The sequence below is a fragment of the Desmodus rotundus genome, chromosome 5 (assembly GCF_022682495.2).
Source record: "Desmodus rotundus isolate HL8 chromosome 5, HLdesRot8A.1, whole genome shotgun sequence".
NCBI lineage: Eukaryota > Metazoa > Chordata > Mammalia > Chiroptera > Phyllostomidae > Desmodus > Desmodus rotundus.
In genome coordinates, this window is record NC_071391.1 from 147550302 (window position 1) to 147563467 (window position 13166).

Genomic DNA, 13166 nt, shown 5'->3' on the forward strand with positions numbered 1-13166 from the left:
TATATCACCTGAACTTTCACATTTGCCAACCCTCCGCCCCAAGTTTTCAGTGGTTAGAACTTGTCAGATCTTTTGGAGAGAGATGTTTCGGTTACAATCGAAATGCATCACTGCAATGTTTTCTAGAGGTGGAGACATATATCTGGAAAACAGCGAATTGCCATTAATAAGTTACGTTAACTGATGCAAGCTAAAGAACATGTATTTAACAGTAGTGATGTGAGGGTTGAACTGAGAGAAATAAAGGGGCACAACAACTAAGGAAGCTTCTACTTCGTAAGTAGCTGTGCATACAATAATCAGCTCCCAGACTTGCATAAATTCAGTCTGCTACTCCCTTTCTAGATTCCCCGGAGTTATCAGTATCCCATCGGCCCCTCAGTTTGCTCTTAAATGTCACTAGAACCTCTGCTTAGAATTATAACCTAACTACAACACACACATTTGGGGATACTTTTATGGTAAGAATTTGTGCAAATTTAACAAATGAAACCAGATGAATTGAAGCAAGGAGAAACCACATGAGAAACATAATGTAGACTCAGAGATAAAAAAAACATTAGGCAACATTCCTAACATTTGCTCCGTTAGCATTAAGTGTTTATCAAGCCTGCACAGTGCAATAATGGTGACTAATGTTGCGTGGCATAATGGAAAATGATGGAGTGATATGTTGGAGCGGTAGCTACACATCTGAGTGTGCACTTACCAGCCTGGCTGGTTTTAATACGTGCCGTAATTACAGATGCTCGGCTGCCGGGTTTAGCTTGAATGGTTAAGAAAATAATCACTGAAATAAAATGCAACCTGGTTAAATCTTTTTAATCATATTACTGCTTCTCCCTAGTAACATGCAAAGTGACTTTGCTGTTCCCCAGCAAAAGGATTTTCATGTAAAATTTCACTTAGACCCTCAGACCGCACAACAGTTCCATAGGTATTCAGCTAATTAAGGAACAAAGCGCAATGTCATTACATGGCTCCTCCTATTCCTGGGAGATTTGATAAGACCCTTGTGAAAAGCTTTCTCTGTGAGAAAATATAAAATGAGGATTTACATGTTTACATTAGAAAGTAATGGAGGTCGTTTACCTTTGAAGGTGAAAGAAAGCCTTTTTCTTCCTTGTAAGGTGGTTTCACGCTCATTGTAAAAAAATCCTCATTCCCTCTAATCTGTGACAGAGAGGTAGGCACCGTCTCCTTCACTTCACTTCCTTTCTACAGTGCAGTCCAGTGACAAACAGAGACTCCAGAAAGTAGACCTCGGGGTAAATATCTACTAGACTAATTACATTTACTTAATGATTTTCATTACAAAGTTGGATATGCCATCCTTGGCAAATGTTTAAGACATAAAAGTGGCTTTTAAATGTCTCAAAAACACAATTTCTTAATATAGTATATACACATATTTTGAAAATAATTACTGATAAAAAATAGTGTGATAGCATTAAAATGTGTGAAACAGCACTGTAGTTCTCTAACAGCTACACACCTGAATACCAAAAATGAGAATAGAAAGTCACTCCAGTCTGCGGCTCCGTGATCGTCCTCCTTGCCCTGGCCATTGGTTCCCCAGAATTGTAGCAATTTCCTAAAACTTCAGTAATTTGCTATGATCTTTCACATACTTCCAAGCTTCTTTGGCAGCACCAATTCTACTTTTAAAATAATTTTTTTCTTTCTTTCTTCAGCGCTTTTCTTTAGTTGACCACATTTGAAATTTCTAGTGATGTATCTGGTGATAATCATTGAAATTCATAATTTCCTGGTTGAAAGAAATGATCAAATCTACAATGTAGTCCAAAAAATATTTATACAATTATAATGTATAATGGTGATATTTTAACGAGTAGACAGACTTTAATAATATCTCTTAATTATAATAAAATCACATCTGTTCAAAAGCACAGCACTAGTTTTAATGCATTTTTTTATTTTTGCCTTGAGATAGATAAATAAATGGATGGATAGATGATTCTATATATCTAAAGGCCAACATATCCAATTCCTACTAAGCACCTAGGAGGAATCTACTTGGACATTTATCTCCGACCTGGTTAATGCCTAGTAAAGATAAGAAGAAAGCAAATATATCAGTAATATAAATTCATCGTAAAAGTTTTAATCTAACGTTTTGTTTATGAACAGTTGGCAAAATAAAGATATGTCTGTTATGTACAAAAGTTATGGTGTTAGTTTTGGACTTTGCTGCTAATTACCCTAACTTACCCATCACAAAAAGAGGAGAGCTGCATCCAGGACCACATCGAATGGCAGGAGCAGAAATAAGGTCAACACGGAGACAGACTTCCTCTAAATTCTGGAAGGAGACGCTACTCTTTAGGATTAAACTGGTAACACTTGGTTATTTCCATGAGATTAGAACTCGTTTATTTATTAGACAGTAGAAAAAAATATTATTTAATGTTAAAGACACTAAATAATGATACCCTTGTGTCTGACATTGGTGTTATTAGCAGGAAAAAATTAGTCTCTTCAATTAAGTTATTCTCATCTCATAAATTGATCAAAATGATTCCCAGTAGAGGACTTGCTAAATGATTGCTTTCTAATTGATAACAAGAACTGAAACCAGAACCTCAGACACTATCATTTAACATTATCTCCATTCAAGCTTTGTTGAGTTCATCACTAGGCTTATACAAGAAAGAAAAATATGAATAAGCAGAAGAGGTAATTTAGATATTATATGTTTCATGTAATTTGTTTTTAAAAGTGAGTCAGTTATAAGAAATTTAACTTTAAAAATTCCTTTAACTTTTTTAGAGCTATGAAGTACATCCAAGAAAATGGAACGAATTTCAAGTGTACTATTCAATAAGTGAGTTTTGACAGACATATCTGTTGAATAGCCACCTCTCCAATCAAAATAGAGAATATATGATACTTCTTTGTGATCAATACTCAAATTCACCTTGCATCCCAAGCAACCACAGATCTGATTTCTATCACCAAAAATTAGGTTTGATTGCTTGAGGCTTTCATGCAAATGGAATCACAGAATATGAACAGGTTTCTATCTAATTTCATCCACTTAACATGTCTCTAAGATTCATCCATAATTATCAGCAGCCAATTCATTTTCATTACTTAATATTATTTCAATGTATAAAAAATAGCACAACTTGTTTATCTGTTTAGCTCTTGAGGGACCTTCCTCCTCAATTTTTGGTTATTGTAAATTAAGATGTTATCAAAATTTATGTATCTTTTTTTGGTTGTATGTTTTCATTTCTCTTAGGTAAATACTTAGGAATGAAATTTCTGGATTTTATATATATAGCACAAAAACTGATAAAATACTTGCCAAAGTGGTTGTATCATTTTACATTCCCAAAAGCAATATATTAAAGCTCTAGTGGTTCCATATTTTTGCCAGCACTTGGTAATTTTAGTTTTTATATTTTTTAATCTAGCCATATTAGTGTGAATAAGGTGGTATCTTACTGTTTTTAATTTGCATGTCCCTGATGACTAATGATGTTTAGCATCCTTTTTTGCTTTTATTGCCCATGAGTATATATTGTTAGAATGTTTTGACTCTTCATTTTATTTTCTAAGAAATCTTTGTTTACTCCAAATTTGTGAAGATTTTGTCTTTTATTTTCTTCTGGAACTTTATTATTTCAGCTTTTATATATGGGTCTACAATTATTTTCAAATTAAGTTTTGTCTATGGTGTCAGGTTAGAGTTCAGTTCCATTTTTCCCCAAATGGAGAGTTATTTGCTGAATAGTCTGCCTTTTCCATGTAGTGTCTTCACATCTTTATCCAAAACCAATGGGCCATAGAAACGTGAGTCTATTTCTGTACCCCCTGTTCTGTTCCCTTGACCTGTTTTTAAAATCATCATTTCAATACCACGTTCGAGTACTGTAGCTTTTTTAGTAAGTGGTCCTCCAACTTCGTTTTCTTTTTCCAAAATTGTTTGGCTATTTCAAGTTCATATTTCATAGAAAATTTAAGAGATTTCTTATATTTTCATAGAAAATTTAAAATCACCTTGTCAATTTCTACTTAAATGTTTCCTAAGATTTTGAGTGAGATAGTATTACAATGTTAAGAAAATGATGAGACTACCACTTAATCTCTCAAATAAAAAGACATGGCATATTCATTTTTTAAAAATCCTCACCCTAAGATATATCCACTGATTCCAGAGTGAGAGGAAGGGAGAGACAGAGAGAGAGAAATGCCAATGTGAGAAACATCAATTGGTTGTCTGTCATATGCGTCCCGACTGGAGACCAATCCCATAGCCTAGGCATGTACCCTAACAAGGAATTGAACCTATGACCTTTCTGTTTAGGGACAATGCTCCAACCCACTGAGCCACACCAGCCAGAGTGGTATATTCATTTTTAAGAAGAAGAAAAATAAATGATATTTTTCTAATTTTCTTGTGTCCTGTACCCTAGTGTCCATTCTTAGAAGGCCTTGTGGTTCTGTCCCCTCTGTCATTCTCACGTCTCCCAGTTTTATGTGATGCTTTCACTCTGCTGCTAAAGTTGCATTTTACATAAACCTGAGCCAGAGTAAAGAAAATAAATGACTCCTGTGGTCTTCTAAAGAAATAATATGTGTAGGAGCTACTCAGTATGACTACTCCACATGACCGTTCTGCTAGTTGACCTGAATGCCAGCTTCAGTACTGTGGCCAGAAATCTCCAGCAAACTTCCCAATTTAATACTGGTTGAGGTCCGTGGTGAGTGCAACACAAATGGCCTGCACTTTGAGTTTTGTCATTATGTTAATAGAAATCCTTATTCATTATTCATAATGTAATTTGAATAAATACATTCTGAGAAGCTACTCAGTCTCCTCCTGCAGCCTCAGAAAAACATCAGGCATACAGCTGACTCTCTTCAGCAGGTCAGCACCTAACCAGTAACTGAAAAATGCTTATTACTCCGTGCTTTGTTCTAACAAAGGCCAGTGTCCCAATCTGCATGAATTAATACCGTCCTCACATCTTCTTGATAATATAAGTTCCACAGAAGACTGGAAAACACACACATTCTCACACACACACACTTTGGCCAGTTCACCTGTTAAATGATAAAAATGACTGAAATTTTCTTCCACCATATTACAGGATTTACAGAAGTTTCTGAAGTTCTAAATTAACTGTCATCAAAATTTCACACATCATTGGCAGAGCAGAGTGGTGGTGGACCTTGTTTACAAAAAAATAGTAACAAACACAATGCAAAGCCAGCAAATAAATTATAAATAAATTACCTAAGCATCTGCCCACCTGGCACAATTTGAGGGAAGATAAAAGTCATTTTCATTAGTCTCATTTTTTACCCTAAAAAGTTCACCCATCTAGCTACCCGAGTATCTGGCGGTCGCCCCTACCATAAAATAAAGGCTGATCATAGTTATGGCTGCCCTGCCTGACAATGCATTAACTCATTAGTAAACTGGGTAAAGCGGAAAGAGCAACACCTTCAGAATATAAAGTCCTAGATACAAATCTTGATTTTGCCACTCTCAGGCTGTATGCCTACGTAAACCACTTAATCATTTTCAATAATTTAAAAATGGGAATAAGAGTACCAACCTGGCAAGCTTTCTGTGAGGATGGAAGAGGTACAGAGTGCCTCTGACAGTAAGTTGATTATGAGAGATGTTGTAGAGAACCTGTGAACCCTCCTCCATCTCATGTCTATGGACCACCTGACGGCAGACACCACTACTGTAGTGAACCAAGTTTGAAGGCGTAGACTGGAACTCAGAACTTCTTATTATACCTCCTTCCCCTTGTCTGTGACAGCTCAAGACATAATAATGTGACCTATTTTGGCTCCAACTAGGCTTTCCAATTCAGGAAACACTTTGATTAGTGCAAATCATTTTCTGCCTTCCATTTTATTAGACTTGATATTTCTAGGGTAAATTTTAGGGTCCAGAAACATTATTTAGTGATTTGTTTCTAGTGTTCAAAACCCTATTTTTGCCCTTAAGCTTTAGATCCAACATATAAATCTTTTTCTTCTATTTATATTTTTAGCAAATTTTAATGCAAAAATGTATACCATCAATGTTTTCAATTGTGTTCACAAATTTACTATATTTCATTTCCTATTTAGTACTCTGGCTAATTTAGAAAATAAAATTCTCCCTAATGGTTTTTATAAAACCAACAGAATGAAAACTATAAATACATTGGTTGTTGAATTATTTTGTTTCCCAAAACAATACACAATCTTAGTAAATTAAAATTCTAAAGCAATTACTCAATAATATATATTTAAATTAGAATCATAGGTTAATTTTTTAAATAGTCAAATTCTTTTTACTATTACAACTAGCTAAAATATAAAATTTGGACAAATTCTTAGCATAAAAATTGTTATAGCTATAATTCTATCAAAAAAATTATATGTTTAATCCTAAATATTAGTGTGGTTGGGGTGTTAAGAAATAATTACATCAACCTATACATCTTCTTAGTGGATTATGGTCAGATAAGGACCAGAAATATAGGCCAGGAATATGAGGTCTGGAGCTGAAAATAGCCAGAGTAATTTTTTCTCCTCCCAATCCCAGCTCTCCAGCTGATTTTCATTTTTGGCACCTTACCTGAGTCCTTAAATTAAAGAAGGAGATGGAAACCCATTTTCCTACTGGTGAGTCACATCCTTACCTCATTCTACCATTATTTTACATAACTTCATAACCTTCCACCTAGGCTGCTACGTCACTCAACTAAAGTTTTTGTTTCTCTGGCTCTAATTTTATGGGTGTTATACCTTTATAATAATCAGTCATTCTTTTCACATCCACTCTATCTCTTAGGTGGGGAGACTTTTCAGGTATTAAGCTGGTATCCATTGAAATTCTGCAGACCTCTTGTGGCTCTGCCTGTTTATACAGGGCCAAGCTCATTGTCCTGGTAAGACTAAAGGAAAGAAACAACGCAGCTGGAATACAAACCTTAAAAGAACATGCAAAAAATTATACCACATGAAGCAAAAGAACATGTATTGAAAGACAGCACATTGAGTAGCTCTAGGGGACACCATTCACACCGGGGCCTGGAGTCGCCAGTGTTCCAGGCGCTGACTGCTGTAGGCACCGAAGACACACTAGTAATGACAAAGACAAGGTCGCTGTTCTCCAGGACTTACATTCAAGTGGGAGCAGAAAGCCAATAAATAAGAGAACAAACAGCAATCCAGATCACTACAGTCTTCGTATGCGCCATAAAAGAATAAAGTGGGAGGTATAATTGAGACTGACAGTGGACATCTATGGAAGGACTAATTTTGAAGACAGTGTTCTGGTGGAGTCTGTCTTAGGAGGTGACACTTGAGTTGGAAGATGAGGATGAGTGGCTCTGTGAAGAGCTGGAGAACTGGTTTGAAGGCAGTAGGTACACAAAGTATCAAGACCCAAAGGGTCACCAGCAACACTATTGGCATGTTTCAGGGAAGGAGGAAGACGAGCATAGCTGAAGACAATGAGCAAGGGCAGGTGTGCTGTGAGCTGAGGGTGAGCAGAGCTAGGAACACATCATGCAGGACTGAGAAGCCCTGGCAAGAGTCAGGTAAGATGGTTGGATTGTATTGGAAGGTCTTTAAGAGTATGAATCAAGGGAATAATGTGATTTGATTTGTTTTTTCAAAAAGATTCCTCTAGCTGTAATGTATAGCCCAAAGATTAGGGGAATGAAAGAGACCAGGTGTAAGGTATTGGGGGCTTAGTTAGAGTGATGACAGGAAAAATGGGAGAAATGGACAGTTTTGAAATGTTCTTTGGAAGCAAGATTTTCAGAATGGTTTTAGTGCTGGGAGATAATGGAAAGTGATGAAATAAGAATGACTCCTAGATTTGGGGTTGGGCGGGTCGCTAGATGTTGATGTCACTTACTGGGATGGAGAAGACTAAAGGAGAAATAGGTAAGTGGGGTATGAAACAGGAGGTAATTTGTGAGGAGAAGAAAGAGAGAGGGTGACTGGGGGAACATAGTCTGGACAGGAGAGGTGATGGAGACCAGAATAAAGGAAAGACACGGTGTGGGGAGAGGCTGGTTTTGGATAAAAGGAACTTTGTTTTATAATCAAATGAAAGACAATGTGCACATATACGTTAGTTTTAGATTTAGGGCTGGACAAATGGAGCCATTTAGGTCAATTATTATTATTACTTCATTTTCTAACAAAGTTCTTTATGGGAGGAAAATGTAGATAAAAGGCCTACTACCTACATTGTGTTTTCTAGATGTGGGAACACAGACAAGTCCCCACACTTAACAGTGATAAGGCTGGTTTGTCAACAGTTTTCTTCTGGTGATCAAAAAGGTTTTATTTTCCCTTTCTTCTACATTTTGTGATGAGTTTACTGTATGTTAGCAGAGCAAAATGGAGAAGATTAATTTGCTCTGGGGCTGTGAAGCTTACAGTAAGAAGACAAACAGTATTTTTGTATAATATGTAATTATTTACTAGTTTGGTGTTATCCCTGGGCACATTAAATCAATAGAAATAATAATTGTACCTCCTGGGAGAAGTCCCAGAAACTAGAACAGGGGAGCTGCGATGTTTGTTTTGTTGTTATTTCTGTAACCATAAGGATTTGAGTTGCTCTCATGGTTTCCTGTCTCCTCTTATCTTTTGTCCTATTATTTATTGATGCAGATATTACTGTTTCCTGCAGCAGATTCTTATTTCCTGGATGATGAGTCCATGCCGCAGAAAACAAATGAACAATCATGCAGCCATTCATGCCGACAGCAGGTGGTCCTCACGCCGTCTCCCCTTTCTGATCATAGCTGTCCAGCAGTAAGCACTGGTCCGGAGCCATCCGTTTCACATAGCATCTTTATAAACACTAACTCAGAAAGCCAGACTTTCCACTGCTAACAAAAGAAGGGAGCTTCAAATCAGTTGTACTTGCTATTATTATTATTTCTTCCTTCTACAGCAATTTCCCTAACAGAAATTCAACCAACTATTGTGAAATGTGATTTGATTTAGGAACAGCTATAGACAGCAATGCCATAATTAAATTTCTGGTATCCATGTCTCTCATTCTCTCTGTGTAAGAAAAATTCTGGTAGGATTAAAATATCAAAAAGTATTTTGTAGTTAGTATGATACCAGTGAATTAGGATGAGAAAAAAATTATGAAAGTATAAAACAGTAATAAGAATGCACAGTTAGAAGGAAAGATAATGTGAGAGAGGATATTGCATAATTAATGGAAAGGATTACCACAAGTTAGAGCTTATAAACAGAAATTGAATTTAATCATTGGCACTATTATTCCAATTAAAATACTATAGGTGGCTTCGATTTTGAATGTATAGATTTTGTATCCAAATGAATATCAATTAATCAACAAGTCAACCACTGAGAACTCATCGAATCTGACCAGAGTTGAAACATAAAACAGATTTTCTGTACTCAAAAAGTTTAGATAAGAGATAGTAAATTTATTTAAAGAACATGCTGTTTATTTTAGAACCAGGACTTCGAGCTGAATATTATTCTGCACAGGAAGCATTAGAAGTATAGAATAATCTGCCCCTAGCTAGTCAGTGACAGCGAGAGTGTTCATATTCAGGGATCTGGCACAAGACCCATCCACCTACAACGTGCTGCCTGACTCACTAAACATTTATGGGGATTCAGAAAGGAGGAATTCATTTGGCTTAAAGTTCTCAAGTGCGCTTTCTCAAAGCAGAGTTACTTGAGAAATGAATGGGATTCTTATAAACTGAGGAAGTCATCTAGATGTGGAGGAGGGGAGGGCTGCGAGTTCCCCAGAGTAGGCTGAGGATCCTGAGAGGGACGGAAGTTCATACAATGAATCTGAAAGTCCGTACTTCGCATAAAGCAAAGTAGAGAAAAATAATATCTTACATTACATGAACTTATATATTCCAACATTTTGTAAGTCATGTTGATTGTAAATGTATGAAGAAACAGATATATGCAAGCAATGGTCAGGAGGTGAAGTCAGAGAAATACAGTGAAGACAGGGTGAAAGGGTTGAAGGAGTCCCAGGTGAGTTTCAGGTTTCCTGCTTCAATGACCGGATGGACAGTTACCAATAAATAGTGTAGAGAATATAGGAGGAAGATCGGGTTGGAAACGAAGCTGACTAGCTTCCTTCAGTGTTGCATGCTCAGTGTGAGGCACCTGTATAGGGTGACAATTCATCATGGTTTCTTAAACTGTGCTGATTTATGCCTGTTGTCCCAGCTTAGTAAAAATACCCACTTTCCTCCTTGCTTTGGGCAATAAATTATATGGCTATTCCTAACCTATAAAACTGGCAAGGAGACATGTCTTGCAGATGGTTCAGTATGAGTTAATATAGAAGTCTGGACACATTATATAGAACTGATTTGAATACTTGTAGCATGTGAAACTGTGACTGGGTAGTAGTTAAAGCAGTATGTAGAACCAAGAGATTCTGAGGTCTTTATTTTTTATTTGAAAATTAGAGAAATTTGACAATGTTTATAGACTTAAGAGAAGGATTTAGGTGACTGAAGAAGAGGGAGAAAGAAAGGGAGGCACAGAAGGGGAGAGACAGGAAAAAAGAGAGAAAGAGGGAGGAAGAAGAGAAAGGGGAAGAAGAAAAAGAAAGAAGAGAAGGAAACTGGGAAATATAGACAAAAGGTACAGGAAAGAAAAATGGAACACCAGTAAAACTGGATCACCTGTATTTGCAGACAGGAAGTAAAATAAAGTGGATGTGGAAGAATTGGGCTTGAACTGGATGACGGGTATCTCGTGCTCGGCCTGTGGCTGTTAGTTTACACTTACCCATAAAAAACAAAAGGTCTCAAGGTTAGAAGTAGGTCAGCAGTTGAAGAGTGGACTGTTTGTTACAAGGCGGCTCTTGTGACAATATTGGAAAAACTACTAAAGGGCAGGCTGTTGCAGATTCCAAGTAGGCACTAATTAGTATCACAGGGAGTTTTTCCAAAGCTCAAGAAGAAAGCAGATTCAAACTATAGATGGAAATAAAGAGTTCATGGCTTTACGTGGGCAGAGAGGGAGTGTAATGAGCTTAACTCATACTGTGGGGGCAGGGGCAGAGGGACTAATTCTGCATTCTAAAGACCATGCCCTGGCTGGTGGGGCTCAGTGGATTGAGTGCTGCCTGTGAACCAAAGGGTCAGTGGTCCGATTCCCAGTCAAGGCACTTGCCTGGGTTGTGGGCCAGGTCCCCAGTAGGGGGCACATGAGAGACAACCACACAGTGATGTTCCCCTCTCTTTCTTTCACCCTCCCTTACCCTCTCTCAAAATAAAAAAATAAGGTCTTTCAAAATAAATAAATAAATAAAGGCCAAAGGAAGTGCTAAGTTCCAGAACTCCTGATGCAGGTTCTGATATTGTGCTATTGAAAAAGATATAGACGCCCAGAAGTTTTTGCTCCTGATAAAATTTGGGACTCTGCCTGAAGTTTAACACTAATCTTCTTCCCAGGAGGTGAGAGAAAACTAGAAACATGATACAGACTTCTACGAGGAAACCGAGGCAATCAAGTGAATGACGGCAGCTGAGAAATAGAAGTGGTAGCAGGTCCAGGACACAGAGGAGCAGTCCAGAGGGGCAGCAGGGCACTGCGACGTGTAGAGGAAATAGCTTTCCAGCTACGCTTCTAACCCATGCTGTGAAATTGTACAAACTGCTTAACTCTCCAGACCTCAAAACCTCTCTTTGTCTCAAGAACTAAAAAGATGCAAGAGTATGCTTGTAGAGGCAAGATTTTTAAAAACTTTTTATTATATTATTTTCCATTGTCATTTAGTCTCCTTATACTCCCACTTGCCGCCCCACCCTCTGGCCACAATCACCAAAGTGTTGTCTGTGTCCGTGAGTTCTTTTTTCTTTTTGGTTCAGGGGGTGGAGGAATTGAGCAAAAAGATATTTTTAAGGCCTTTCCTGATGTCAAACTTTTTTATGAATATGGGCATATGATGATATAAGAATAAATAGCAAGAATTCTGTTGTTAAATGCACAAAGAAACAATGACCTTTGAGGAACAAATGAACAAATGCATTTTGATTATAATCATATTAGAAGTCAAAGATATCTTTAGGGAATAAATGGAGGTAGATTTCTGAATGAAATATTCAGTCAGGGAGGTAAAGACTCAGAGCCCAAAAGAATAGCAATGGATCAACAGAGGCAAGACTGAAACACCAAAGGCTGGGGGGCAACTGAGTTTCAGGGGTCAGTGTCCAGAGAAATGTACATCAGAAAACCAACAACAGGGAATGAAGGTGCCTACAGCGCGATCAACCCAATACGGGACAGGAATCGTACCTAGGTGACTTCTCCTTGCCCGCAAGGGTAAGGTCCTGCGCAACGTGAAATGAAAGCCTGGCATTGGATTTTATGGGTTGCTAGCAAACACCAAGCTCTGTGCTAAGTTGCGCTGGACACTGGAATCGAGAAATAAATATATATTACCCCTACCATCGTAATCTGAATACTACAAGCATGATGTAAGGACATCTGACCAGAGTTCAGTCCCACTTGCCTAGAAACTAGCCTGCTTTCAATAAGACGGGAAACATTTCTTCAGGTGACCAGTTCTCCTTAGGCTTGTCAGGTCCGAGTGCTGAAAAGCCAGCGCAACAATAAGAATACTGAGTTGTAATGAAACCTTAACTTAAACTACCTAATACCTATTGCTTCTCGGCCTGTTGGCTAAGATCAAGTGTAGTATCTGTTCTTATCAGTTTAAACTACCTAATACAAACCTACCTTCCACTTGGGGCCTGAGAACTGTTTCTTCAGTCTAAAAAAATAAAAAGGTAATAGTACCCTTAAAAGACATAAATAACCAAATTCATTTTTTATTAATCTATTTTAAATTTAACTGCTCTACTCAAGTCAAGGAGAACCTATGGGATGGCTATAAATATTACCCTGAATTCAGGTATTCATAGAAAGAAGCAATAGAGAAAAGGACCCATTGTTGATATAAATCATATTTCTCACTAGATTCTAGCAAATCTGAGTTTGCCAGTGAATGACATGTGAGAGATACATACATAATCTTATCTATCTACTTAATTCTCTAACAATAAACTTATTATTATTGACGCTAACTTTGATCCATCCTGTTTTATGTTCTTACATAAACTGTCAATTTCTTAAAACTG

The 13166-nt window shown here is 37.3% G+C and overlaps 1 pseudogene; it reads left to right on the forward strand.

Moving 5' to 3' along the window:
• The first annotated feature begins 12688 nt into the window (after positions 1 to 12688).
• LOC112298197 (U2 spliceosomal RNA) lies at positions 12689 to 12910 on the forward strand (annotated as a pseudogene).
• Positions 12911 to 13166: the final 256 nt, after the last annotated feature.